Source organism: Lissotriton helveticus, chromosome 5_1 (genome assembly GCF_964261635.1).
Source record: "Lissotriton helveticus chromosome 5_1, aLisHel1.1, whole genome shotgun sequence".
Taxonomy (NCBI): Eukaryota; Metazoa; Chordata; class Amphibia; order Caudata; family Salamandridae; genus Lissotriton; species Lissotriton helveticus.
In genome coordinates this window covers 1,917,816,624-1,917,830,152 of record NC_136065.1, presented here as the reverse complement: position 1 = coordinate 1,917,830,152, position 13,529 = coordinate 1,917,816,624, and the positions used below count along the sequence as shown (strand labels likewise).

General features: G+C 41.4%; 1 protein-coding gene across 1 annotated transcript in view; it reads right to left on the bottom strand.

Annotated features, from left to right (window-relative positions):
* Window positions 1-13,018, bottom strand: part of KRT222 (keratin 222) — a 299,136-nt gene extending 286,118 nt beyond the window's left edge. Inside the window, exon 1 of the mRNA XM_078645497.1 lies at window positions 12,913-13,018. The gene's annotated coding sequence lies outside the window, so the exon portion shown is untranslated. The remainder of the gene's footprint in view (window positions 1-12,912) is intronic.
* Window positions 13,019-13,529: the final 511 nt, after the last annotated feature.

Here is a 13,529-nt window from a genome sequence, read left to right as displayed (position 1 = left end):
GTATGAGGCCCAATACAAAGCATCATGGAAAAAGCCAGAAGCTACACCACGTGAGGGGCGTCTCGCAAGGGGCGTCTCAAATGTTGTTGACTGTTTTGTATTAGGGACAGCACCCCTGGGTGGAGTTAGAGCAGATACCTGAGGACCCTTTAGAGAGCGGATGGGTAGGCAGAGAGGGGTCATGACTGGAGAACTATAGGTTTTCACCAAGAGACTTAGAGTGGGTGACTTCCCTTGGGGGTCATTCACTGCTGACACCTTTGTTAGGTTGGGACTTGGTTAAGTAGGGATACCATCTAGAGCAGGGTAGGGACAGCCTAACCTGTGCGTTTTCCTCCAACCTAAATGAAGGAGAGATATGCGTCTATGCTGATAGCTTTATTATTCTTAGAACTTGTGTTAGTGATTTCTGTTGCTCGTCTGAGGGCTTTCCGAGAGCACATGTATGTAATTGGACCTGTGTATCTCGTGAATCTCATTCTGAGATGCCTGTATTTGCAGCTTATCATATCTTTACAATAAACTTTTGAAAGCTAGAAGTTGTTTGTGATCTTTGGGAGCAGAGTCCTTTATTGGGTGAACTAATTTGGAAATAGGTGCACTTTCTTTCCTCACAGACAGGCAACAAAGGTTCAGTCGACCAGAACGAGGTTTGGATCAATAGATATAAGGTATCGATCAAAATCTCGCCCTTTCAGTAGCAGACGCAATTCACTGCAACACATAATTAATACCTGCCACATGCATCGCATTAATATAAATGCCACTAGCTTATGTTATATTATTGTATAGTACAGACGTGTCATACACACATCTACCCCTCGGATAAAATGTCTTTATAGTCAGAGTAAAGAAGCATTAAAATCTCTGAACAAGCGCCATGGGTAAAGCCGGTGATTAATTTGTTAAAAAAATAATTGCATGGGTGCAAAGTGTTTCTTAGCAGCCTGTTTGTGTTTCCTAATGCCAGGTATACCATCTCAGACCTCTTTTGTCCATCACGCTACACTCCAGGTCTCTATATCTCACTTTTAAAGCTTCTTTTTCTTCACTGTGTTCTCCTTTTTTCATTGTTTTCCTATCTCTCTCTTACTTCTTTTTCCCTTCTCTTCTCACGCTGAAGATGATGAGCAACATGGCAGAGACCCAAAAATGAGTACTGGTGACCACCATATGCATTTACTGGCAAAATGTAAGCATAAAATACCGCAGAACTTTGTGGGCCATCAACTGGAAGGGTTACTGACTGAGCCCATTCTGAAAGAAAAGACCCCTTCCAGGGTACCATTCAATCAATCAGGAGTTTGTTAAAGCGCAACTACTCACCCGTAAGGGTCTCAAGGCGCATTGGTGTCCCCGCTGATGGACTTTAGGCAGCAGATGCAGAAAAGAGCGATCAAAGTTTTATGGGAGTGGCAAACTTTGTAATTCATACAGTTTCTTAACTTTACTGTGTTCCCAACTTCACAAACTTTTGCTTGCGGGAGAACCGTCCGGCAATTATTTTTGTTGGAGAATTATTCGTTTTTTTCTTTGTGCTTGAGAGTTTTTCCACACAAACGTGCAGTTAATTTCTTAGGCATTTTAAATCAGCCTTTCAAAAATACTAATTCTATATTTCAGGATGATTAAGAATATCATTTAGGCTCCCATTCAGGTGGTCAGCTTGTTAGCCCATGCATAGACTTACTGCATGAAGCTAAGGTGTCACACAACCCCAGGCACATATGTGGAAACTCTTCAAATTTAGAAAACTTGTGCAGTGGTGCTTGAAAGTCCCTTTCTTTCAGAGAACTTGAACTGGGTTGTGGGCTTTTGCTTGGTCCACAAAGCAGTGCTTTAAGTGGCATGAAAAAGGTGGAGAGGCTGGAAATGGGGTTCGACTTAAGGGTCACATGTATCAATCAATTTTGCATTTTTAAACTGCGCTAATCGGTAATTTGGGCCGTTTTGGTAATACAAAATAGCTTTACAAGATGTATGAAAAGCTTTGTAGTTCAATTTTAGGTAATCGCAAAAATAGTGATTACCTAAAATTGCGACACCAAATATGGAATCGCAATTTGCTATTCTCTTAGCACATGTACAAACATTACCTAAATGCAAACTGTGCATTTAGGAAAAAGCTATTACCATTGACTATAAGTTTATGGTATCCATGTGAAATTTTTGAAAAATGCACAAAAATGCATTTTTCAGAGTGCGATGTAGCGCACAGATGCCTTTAGGGCATGTGTGTGCTTTACATGTGCACATATTTATTTTTTGGGGTGCTTCAGGGGGTTCTTAGGCCCCCAGGCACCCTTGACTTTGCATTACCTAATTTGTGATAACCAATTAGGTTATTGCGAATTAGCTAAAGCAAAACCATTCGCACCTTTAGGCCCTAATATTGATTACCTATTTAGAGAATCGCTATTTGGTAATATTAAGGAATCATTAAATCTTTGGCAAATCCTTACATACATAGCATTTTGCGATTACCAAATAGCGATTTGGTAAAAATCACTATTTGGTAATCGCAAAATGGTTTTTTAATACATGTGGCCCTTAGAAACATATTTAAGACACCTCACAAGAGGCAGAGCCTGTGCATCTAAGAGTGTGGTCTAATACATGTGAAAGATAATCCTTTACTTAACAAATTAGTAGAGCATTACTAGACAAATAATCACCAAAATCAGCTGGCAACAAGAGATTCAACAATTTATAGAGGACTCTCATCCATCAGCTAAAACACTCTTGCCAAGATAAATGTAAAGGTAAGCATCCCCTTCGCTGCTTGCTGTCACTGTCCCTGGGCAGTGAAGTGTACAAAGAGGTTATTCAAGTGAAATAAAATATTATCCAAGGTTTTGGGACACCAGTGGTAAACAATAGTATCCAATATGTTGTCCTGTTGTGACAAAGGAGACATCCGGTGATGTTGCGCTGTAGCTCTGATGTAACTGCAAACACAACAATGATGGACAGAATGTGGATCAATGTCACACATTCATCCCAGTCCAATGATCTGGGCCCAAATCCATCGTTTTTCCACTCCACACCACCCTGGGTTAGTCAATGGCGATATGCAAATCAGCACTGACCCTGTGCCCCATGGGAACAGTCCAGTCCGAACTACAAAAGCCATGTCCTTCCCAGAACGGAAACAAGCATCCGAGGACCGGCCCGGTTTCGAGGTAACACCTCTCTTCAGCCCGGCTAGCTTGATTCCAGTAGCTCTGATGTAAGGCAGGCAAGAAGGTAACATTTTGTTTCCGTCGGAGAAAGACCAAAATTAAAGCCCCATTGGACAATGGTTCAATGTGTTTTTTTTAAGTCATGCTACAGGCTCCTTTAGCTGCTTGCCATCGACAGCATTTTATCACATGCTGCGCTATACAGGTCCCATAATGGTTAACATATTTCTAGAGTGGGTATTAGTTTGGTCAGCTCTTTGCTCATGACTGGGTAGTTTTCTTGTCTGTCTTAGTACTCTGCTCTTCAATCAATGGCTTTCTTACTGACACCTTCTTCCCTACTTTTAAGGTTGTTCCATCCCTGGAGTATTTCTTATCATAGTTTCTGATTGGAAGACTTGTACCCTTATACTGCTGATGTGAATGCTTATATTTTTTTATTTTGTTTTTAGCACTACATGCGAGCAAACCACTGTCCTCGCTTTCTCTCTTCTGCCCACTTACTTAATTTAAAAACAACAAAAAATGCACCCCACTTTCTTCCTGCTTCCCCCAGATTGTCCAGTTATCTCCCACTTTTCTTCAATTTAATCTTAAATGTTTTTCCTCCGGGCCTGGTGACTGCCACAGGGCCACTAACTTATTTCTATTTGCATGGCATCCCATGCATGCATGCTTTTTTTTTTACTTTGCCAATTGAAAATAATATCAAAACAACAATCTAAGAATACTCTAACCCAGCTTCTCCATTCCTTCCAACAAATTTCCCACAATTAATTTATGGACCTTGTCAAAGCAAACAAGCCTGCTGGCAGCCAGTAGCGGTCAGTACAAGTAAGCGTGGTAGGACAGGGTGCGGGGGGATGACGGATGTCAACAGACTAGGATTTATTTATTTCATTTGCCCTATTCCGTCGTCTGTCGTTTTGCCCCCTCCCACCCACCCCACTGCGCTTACCTTCACCGACTGCCGCTGCCGGCAGACCTTCTGATCCGTGTCCACCACAAACATTCTGAGACAATTCTTCTAACAACCTCTGCTGGTACTCAATAATAGGAATCGTCAACAATTCCTTAACTACCGGAAAATGTCCAGAAGGACTCAAAAAGTCATACTTATGACCAATTCTAAAGAAAACAGACCTGGACTCGCTGAGCCACGACAACAACAGACAGATTACAAATGGACCTTTCCTGGGCAAACTGATAGAAAGAGCAGCATTCGCCCAGATGTCACATTTCATTGAAGATAATGCCATACTTTCAGACTTCCAAACGGGATTCCGTCCAGAAAGAGGCACAGAATCTGCCCTCGTTGCCATCTGGGATGACCTTAAGAACGTAGTTGGCAACAACAGGGTTGCTGCACTACTTCGCTTTGACCTCTCAGCTACCTTTGACATGGTTGACCATGACTCTCTGATACAAGGACTCCACAAAGCTGGCATAGAGGGGACTGCTTTAGACTGCATCACGTCCTACCCTCACAACAGAACTAAGGTCATCCATACCCCCGTTTTCTCTTCCAAACCGTACTTCACAAAAGCAGGGGTCCCTCAAAGATCTTTCATCTCACCAATGCTTTTCAACATCTACATGAAGTTGTTACCGACACTTATCAATCAATTTCACCTCACATGCTATAATTATGCAGATGACGCGCAAAAACTCCTTCAACTGGAATGTCCCAAAGACATTGGAAACTCACCACTTCTCAGTTGTCTCAGAGCCGTGTATCAATGGATGACATGGAGCCATCTCAAATAGAATGCTTCCAAAACAGAAATACTCATGTGTGACAATTGGAAAAATGATGACCCATTTGCCACATGGCCTGATCTTGGAACACTACCTAAAGTATCAAAGGAAGTAAGAAACCTTGGAATGGCCATGGACTCCAAGCTATCAATAAACGCCCAAGTGGACAAACTAGCAAGACCACGTTTTTTTACTATAAAAACTCTGCGACAAATCTTCCCCCATCAGGGATTTCCACACAAGGTCCATGCTACCATCTCTCATGTTCTGTCCAAACACAATTACGCCAAAAGCCTCTACCATGGACCAAATTTAACAACTATGAAAAGACTTCAACGGATTCAGAACTCTGATGCCAGACTACTCTGACATATAAAGATGCAAGCCCATATCTACCCTGCATTGAAAGCCCTGAATTGGTTACCGGTTGCCAGAAGATCCATGTTCAATCTGCTTTGTATCACCCACAAAGTGATACATGGAACAGGACCGCTCTTCATCAGGAATAAAATAACCAAATACATTTGCCAAAGCAACCTCCGCTTTAGAGTGGCACCACACCTCAAAATCCCACTGTACAAGAAAAAAAAAACATGGGTGGCACAACCTTCTCTGTTCAAGAAGCCAAACGATGAAACTCTTTAACCCCAAACATAAGATCCATGGATATCCACTATATCTTCAGAAGACTACTCAAGAATTGACTCTCCCCTCCATCACCACCATAGTCAAACAGAAATATACAGCATATCCCTCTATATATAATCATCTATTTGGACTAATAGAAATGTACCTACATATGTGTATTGCGTTGTATAAATGTGCATAAATATTATGTTAAAAAAAATATGTATTCATTAGTTCTGCTTAACAAATGTACATATTACTTATAGTTACATCATTCTATGTTTTAACATGTATATAGGTGACTGCATAAATATGTAAATCTTTTATCATAACTATTTATCTACAATTGCTTCACTATTGAATTACAAAAAATAAAACCAAATAAATTAATTTAAAGTACAACAACACTTGAAAGCCGGAGTTTATTAAATGCAACTATAATCTACATTTATTACCTTCCTTGTGCATATATTTACTTTCCATGTACTTATGTATCTATATATTTGGTTCATTGCTTTTAATTCAGCATATCCAATGCACAAACATATTTCTCACCCTATACTTCTATCAATATATCCTCTACCTCCATTCCCTCATTGATCCCAATTCCCATACAACTACGGTGACCCAGACAATAACCCTTTCTAGACTCTTCCCTCCTCTATCCCACCTTGCATTATCTCATACCTCTGTTATCTCCCAAACAAGCCGTGTATCAATGGATGACATGGGGATATCTCAAATAGAATGCTTTCAAAACAGAAATACTCATGTGTAACAATTGGAAAAATTATGACCCATTTGCCACATGGCCTGATCTGGGAACACTACCTAAAGTATCAAAGGAAGTAAGAAACCTGGAATGGCCATGGACTCCAAGCTATCAATGAATGCCCAAGTGGACAAACTAGCAAGATCACGTTTTTTTACTATAAAAACTCTGCGACAAATCTTCCCCCATCAGGGATTTCCACACAAGGTCCAGGCTACCATCTATCATGTTCTGTCCAAACGCAATTACGCCAAAAGCCTCTATCATGGACCACTTTTAACGACTATGAAAAGACATTAACGGATTCAGAACTCTGATGCCAGACTACTCTGACATATAAAGATGCAAGCCCATATCTCCCCTGCCTTGAAAGTCCTGAATTGGTTACCGGTTGCCAGAAGATCCATGTTCAATCTTCTTTATATCACCCACAAAGTGATACATGGAACATGACCACTCTTCATCAGGAATAAAATAACCAAATACATTCGCCAAAGCAAACTCCGCTTTAGAGTGGCACCACACCTCAAAATCCCACTGTACAAGAAAAAAAACATGGGTGGCACAACCTTCTCTGTTCAAGAAGCCAAACTATGAAACTCTTTAACCCCAAACATAAGATCCATGGATAACCACTTTATCTTCAGAAGACTACTCAAGAATTGACTCTTCCCTCCATCACCACCATACTCAAACAGAAATATACAGCATATCCCTCTATATATAATCATCTATTGGGACTAAAAGAAATGTACCTACATATGTGTATTGCATTGTATAAATGTGCATACAAATTATGTTTAAAAAAAATATATATTCATTAGTTCTGCTTAACAAATGTACATATTACTTATAGTTACATCATTCTATGTTTTAACATGTATATAGGTGACTGCATAAATATGTAAATCTTTTATCATAACTATTTATCTACAATTGCTTCACTATTGAATTACAAAAAATAAAAACAAATGAATTAATTTAAATTACAACAACACTTGAAAGCCGGAGTTTATTAAATGCAACTATAATCTACATTTATTACCTTCCTTGTGCATATATTTACTTTCCATGTACTTATGTATCTATATATTTGGTTCATTGCTTCTAATTCAGCATATCCAATGCACAAACCTATTTCTCACCCTATACCTCTATCAATATATCCTCTACCTCTATTCTCTCATTGATCCCAATTCCCATACAACTACTGTGACCCCGACAATAACCCTTTCTAGACTCTTGCCTCCTCTATCCCACCTTGCATTATCTCATACCTCTGTTATCTCCCAAACAAGCCGTGTATCAATGGATGACATGGAGCCATCTCAAATAGAATGCTTCCAAAACAGAAATACTCACGTGTGACAATTAGAAAAATTATGACCCATTTGCCACATGGCCTGATCTGGGAACACTACCTAAAGTATCAAAGGAAGTAAGAAACCTTGGAATGGCCATGGACTCCAAGCTATCAATGAATGCCCAAGTGGACAAACTAGCAAAATCACGTTTTTTTACAATAAAAACTCTGCGACAAATCTTCCCCCATCAGGGATTTCCACACAAGGTCCAGGCTACCATCTATCATGTTCTGTCCAAACGCAATTACGCCAAAAGCCTCTACCATGGATCACTTTTTACGACTATGAAAAGACTTCAATGGATTCAGAACTCTGATGCCAGACTACTCTGACATATAAAGATGCAAGCCCATATCTCCCCTGCCTTGAAAGCCCTGAATTGGTTACCGATTGCCAGAAGATCCATGTTCTAGCTGCTTTGTATCACCCACAAAGCGATACATGGAACAGGACCACTCTTTATCAGGAATAAAATAACCAAATACATTCGCCAAAGCAACCTCCGCTTTAGAGTGGCACCACACCTCAAAATCCCACTGTACAAGAAAAAAAAACATGGGTGGCACAAGCTTCTCTGTTCAAGAAGCCAAACGATGAAACTCTTTAACCCCAAACATAAGATCCATGGATAACCACTTTATCTTCAGAAGACTACTCAAGAATTGACTCTTCCCTCCATCACCACCATACTCAAACAGAAATATACAGCATATCCCTCTATATATGAGCATCTATTTGGACTAATAGATATGTACCTGCATATGTGTATTGCGTTGTATAAATGTGCATAGAAATTATGTTTAAAAAAAATATATTCAATAGTTCTGCTTAACAAATGTACATACTACTTATAGTTACATCATTCTATGTTTTAATATGTATATAGGTGACTGCATCAATATGTAAATCTTTTATCATAACTATTTATCTACAATTGCTTCACTATTGAATTACAAAAAATAAAAACAAATACATTAATTTAAAGTACAACAACCCTTGAAAGCCGGAGTTTATTAAATGCAACTATAATCTACATTTATTACCTTCCTTGTGCATATATTTACTTTCCATGTACTTATGTATCTATATATTTGGTTCATTGCTTCTAATTCAGCATATCCAATGCACAAACATATTTCTCACCCTATACCTCTATCAATATATCCTCTACCTCCAGTCTCTCATTGATCCTAATTCCCATACAACTACTGTGGCCCCTACAATAACCCTTTCTAGACTCTTCCCTCCTCTAGCCCACCTTGCATCATCTCATACCTCTGTTATCTCCCAAACAAGCCTTTCTAAACCCTTCCCACTGATTCTTCACCCTCTACCTCCCCGTTACTCATCCCAAACCCACTCCTACTGCTATGAACTCCCCCCCCAAAAAAAATTATAGACCCTTCCTTCTTCTATCCCCCCACTATTCCTTTTCAATCTAAATAACAGACTAACATATCCACCACTCAAACTAATTTCAGATTTCCCTATACTAGTTCCCTACTAATCCTGTTAAGGTTCTGGAGTAGCGCGCTACTCACCAAAATGCGCATCAGTACCTCACCAGGGGTAACAAGCGTTATATAAACGCAAACCTTTTCCCTCTTTTATCCCTCCATTATCCTCCTCAATCAAAATAATAGACTAACATATCCACTGCTCAGATTACTTTCATATTTCACTATACTAATTCACCATTAATCCTTTATGGGTTCCAGAGTAGCATGCAACTCACCGAAAAAGTGCTTTAACACTTCACCAGGGGTAGCAACCACTATATAAATGCAAACCTTTTCCCTCTTCTATCCCTCCACTATCCTTCTCAATCCAAATAACAGACTAACATATCCACCACTCAAATTACTTTCATATTTCACCATACTAATTCATCACTAATCCTTTATGAGTTCCGGAGTAGCGTGCTACTCGCCGAAAAAGCGATTTGACATCTCGTCAGGGGTAGTAAGTGCTATATAAATGCAATTACAATACAAAACATCCAAGATGGCCACCAGGGTTGTAGCATGCATACATGTGTAATCACAGGTGGCCAAAAACATTCCAAGCTGACCTCCCATGCGGCCCTGTAGTGTGGCCAATGCTAGTTAGTATAGGTGAGACCAATTGGCTTTGGCAATCATTGTTTTCCCTTGCCAAATCTTAGTCCTGCCCCACTTTGTGGACTGCTCCAAAGATCCATGGAAACTCACTGCTCTGACTATGTCACGACCATAGACAAAGGCACAGACTAAGCTGCAAGGGTAGGACGTGGTTATTACCTTAATAGCAGTGTTGTTTAGGTTTCTGGCTTGTGCACTTGTGTAGTGTCAAAGGACCATTGTGTGGCAGGGGCCCTGTCTTTATGTGTGGAAAAGGTCTGTTTTTGCCAACTGAGAAAGCTGGCATAGTTTACTATGCAGGACTAGAAGCAGCTTGTTCAAAGCAGAAGAGAAATTGCAGTGTGATGGGGAATTACTGGAGAGGGCTGGCCTGTTCCTTTCTCTCTTGTAAATGGATTGTCAGCTCCTGAGGGCACAACCACAGAGAATGCTTGTACTTGTCCGGGCGCCTGTGGTTTACAGGTGCAAGAAATGAGGGCAAAGAAAGGGTAAAGGGGAAATATCTTCCTTTAGCTGCAATGCCCGCTCACAGTGCTGAATTCTTATATTTTACATGGAATCCCGGAGCAAAATGGTTCCTCACAAGTTTCTGCCTGCGCCTAGAAGCCTCTGGAAGACTTCAGCACTCACTCCACCATGAAAAGCGACAGCAAAATGTGGCGAATTCCATAATGATAACCACAGCCCCTATTGCATAAAACAAGGACTTTTCATGTTTTTTCTTATCCTCATGACCATATGTCCTAGGTGCCTTCCCTAAACTTTCCAGTAAGCAGGAGTATGTTGCACAAAACCTAAATTATTGTTATCACATTATGAGATTTACATATATCCTCCCAAAGGGATAGACATATTTCCAGTGCCACCATGAATGTTTGTTCCTGATACTACAACCATATGCTCCAGTCGGCCTTTATGCACCTAGTCAGGGCTTGAAGTGGGCCAGGTCTCAGCACCGGCAGGTTATTTCAGGGGGCCTCGAAACGGGTCTCTATTGGGCGCTGTTTTGTGCACTGGCGCAGGCGGTCCATTTTTTTCTGACTGCAGTGTGACAGCGGCACATGGGTGTGTGCTTGTTCACACTGCTCACTTCTCACTAGTGCAGAAGTTATGGCACGACGTCATGCCAGGTGAGCGTTTTAAGAGAAGGGAAATCCTTTAAAGAGAGTCATTTTCTCTCTGGATTTCCCTTCCCTTTTTGAAACTCAGGAGCAGCAACATTGTTTTGGTGTCACCAGGGCTTTAAATGGAAGCTTTTTCAATATTATATACAACAAGCCATAGTTGCTGCTTATTTGTCTTATGCAACTAACAACCATTGACAAAGCCAATAGCCCTGCCTTGTTGTAGGTAGGCCTGGGCAAAGCACTATGCTACGCTCGCGTAGTTTGCGAAGTTTGCGCTTAGCACGTAGCACAGTGCAAACACGCGTAGCGTACCGCAGCGGTCATTTTTTGCTTGCTCGCTGTCCTCAACGTCAAGTTGGCGACCGCGAGCAAGCAAAATGACATCCCTGCGAGACTTTTTCCTCGTTCGCGATCAGCAACATCAAGTTGCTGATCACGAGCGTGGAAAATAAACCTCCCGGCGATATTCTCAATGCGGGGAGGTCAGGTTTCTCATTGTGAGTGGTCGCGTATGCTCGCGACCGCTCGCGATGAGAAACTACCAGTCTGTGTTGAGAAAGTTGCTGCTCGAGTAAAAATCTACTCGAGCGGCAGAAAACTACAGCTCGCACTGTGCAATCATTGAAAACGGCATCTTGCACAGTGCGAACATGCGACTACGCAGTTCCCGTAATGCAACGCGTAGCATGCATAGTGCAAAGTGCACTTTGCATAGCTTCGCGAAATGCTACTTCTCAAACTACGCCCAGCCCTAGTTGTAGGTATGATGTAACTTGTATCATATATCTGGATGCAATGACAGAAACCGCAAAATACAAGTCGGGCAGCACACTATGCTAAGCACAGATTTTTAGCGTATGTTTTTTTAAGCCACATCCTTAATTACATTGGCCACGCCCCTTTGAGAGACCCCCTAGTTTTTCCATCCCACTTAAAGCCCTGCACCTAGTTACATTGTTTTATTCCAGGAATACTATGTTTTCTATATGCCATACCCACATGTTCTGGACTCCATCACTATGTGTGCTAGATACCAAACCTTAATGTTTGGCATGTTTGGTTTAATTGCATTAAACTTTTCCCAGAAACACAATGTTCATATGCTCAAGACACCACGTCTGTACATTGCGTTCCACCAAACATACCTCGATGTTCCAAACATATCTCAATATTCCTGATGTTTCTAGTGCATTCCAATATTTCCGGAAACACCAAACTTCTGTCCTAGACACCACCGCTATTAGTTCCAGACAATCTACGTGCATGTTACTGGCGCCACACCTATATGTTTTTATTGTATTCAAACATTTTCAAAATATACGCCCTTCCAACCGCCATTCACGTGGTCCTAATTGTATTAAACTATTCTTAAAGATTTGTTCCAGCCACCATAATTAAAAGTCACTAATTACGTTAGACAATTTTCATAGGACCCTCCCGTGATTAAGCAGCCGCCCTGGCACATTTTGCAGGTGCGTCTCCACAGGTTGCTACAAAATAACGTTGCGGTTTGACGTTGTCATCAGACAGACTGAGTAAACACTGAAGTCACGAGTTTACCACCCTTCAGTCACTTTGGCAGCCTTCTCTCGCGGGGTTTCCGCTGCTACCTGCTTCCCACGCGCACCTCTGCTTGTTCCAGACTTCGGGAGCTTCGCCATAGATGTTTTTGCAGGAAAAGAACCTGGTCGTTTGCAGGCGCTCAGAAGCTGCGGTTGCAAGGTTGAGGCACGGGGAACAGGCAAACCTTTCACGTTAGTACACTGCGTGTCTCATTACACACCAATGCGTGTAACCTAAGATGGTTGCATTGTCACATTACACAAGGGGACCCCTACAGCTGCCCAGGAGAAGCCGCGCCGCTTTGATCCGAAAACGACACAGCTGACAAGCAAAAGTTTACTTACTATCCGTTCTGACGCACCTTCCGTCCACTCGCGAACCTTCAATACATCAACTTACCTTGTCAGAGGGTCCCGCTGCGCCAGCTTCGTTCAGTTCCCTCCCGTCCACGAATTTAGCTGAAAGAACATCTGACTGGATGTATTTCTCGTGTTTAAAAAATCTGATTCTCCAAAAAGATGCCTCGGTGGCACTTAGCAGCTCATTACTTTTTTTCTTTTTGGTTGTTTTTTTCGGAATGTTGTCTTTCAGGTTTTCGACTTGCTGTAACCGCTCTCCCCCCGCCGGGCTAATATATGAACAGAACATCACACAGCTATTCCGAGCGCTGCTTGCACGGGCCTGGCTCGCATTGGGTTCAAGCAGCAAGGTCCAATGCTGACGTCATGATAGAGTGCGGGTCAACGTGTCGAAGCTGTGCAGAGGGGTCAGGGGCACCAACACACTGGCCCATCCTCAGTTCATTATTAGCATTGGTAGGGTGGGTGAAATATTCTGTAAGATTAGAGTAATTATGCACCTTCTTTACTACAAGTTGTTTTAATATGAGGTTCAGTTTAAGCTCTTGGTGACCTTGAGTTCTCGGTCACTCTATTAAGGCCAATTATTCTGGTTATTGCTTGACTTGTAGTGGTCTGCATGTAAGGGCCATGTTCCATAGAGAAAATCAAGTTTAC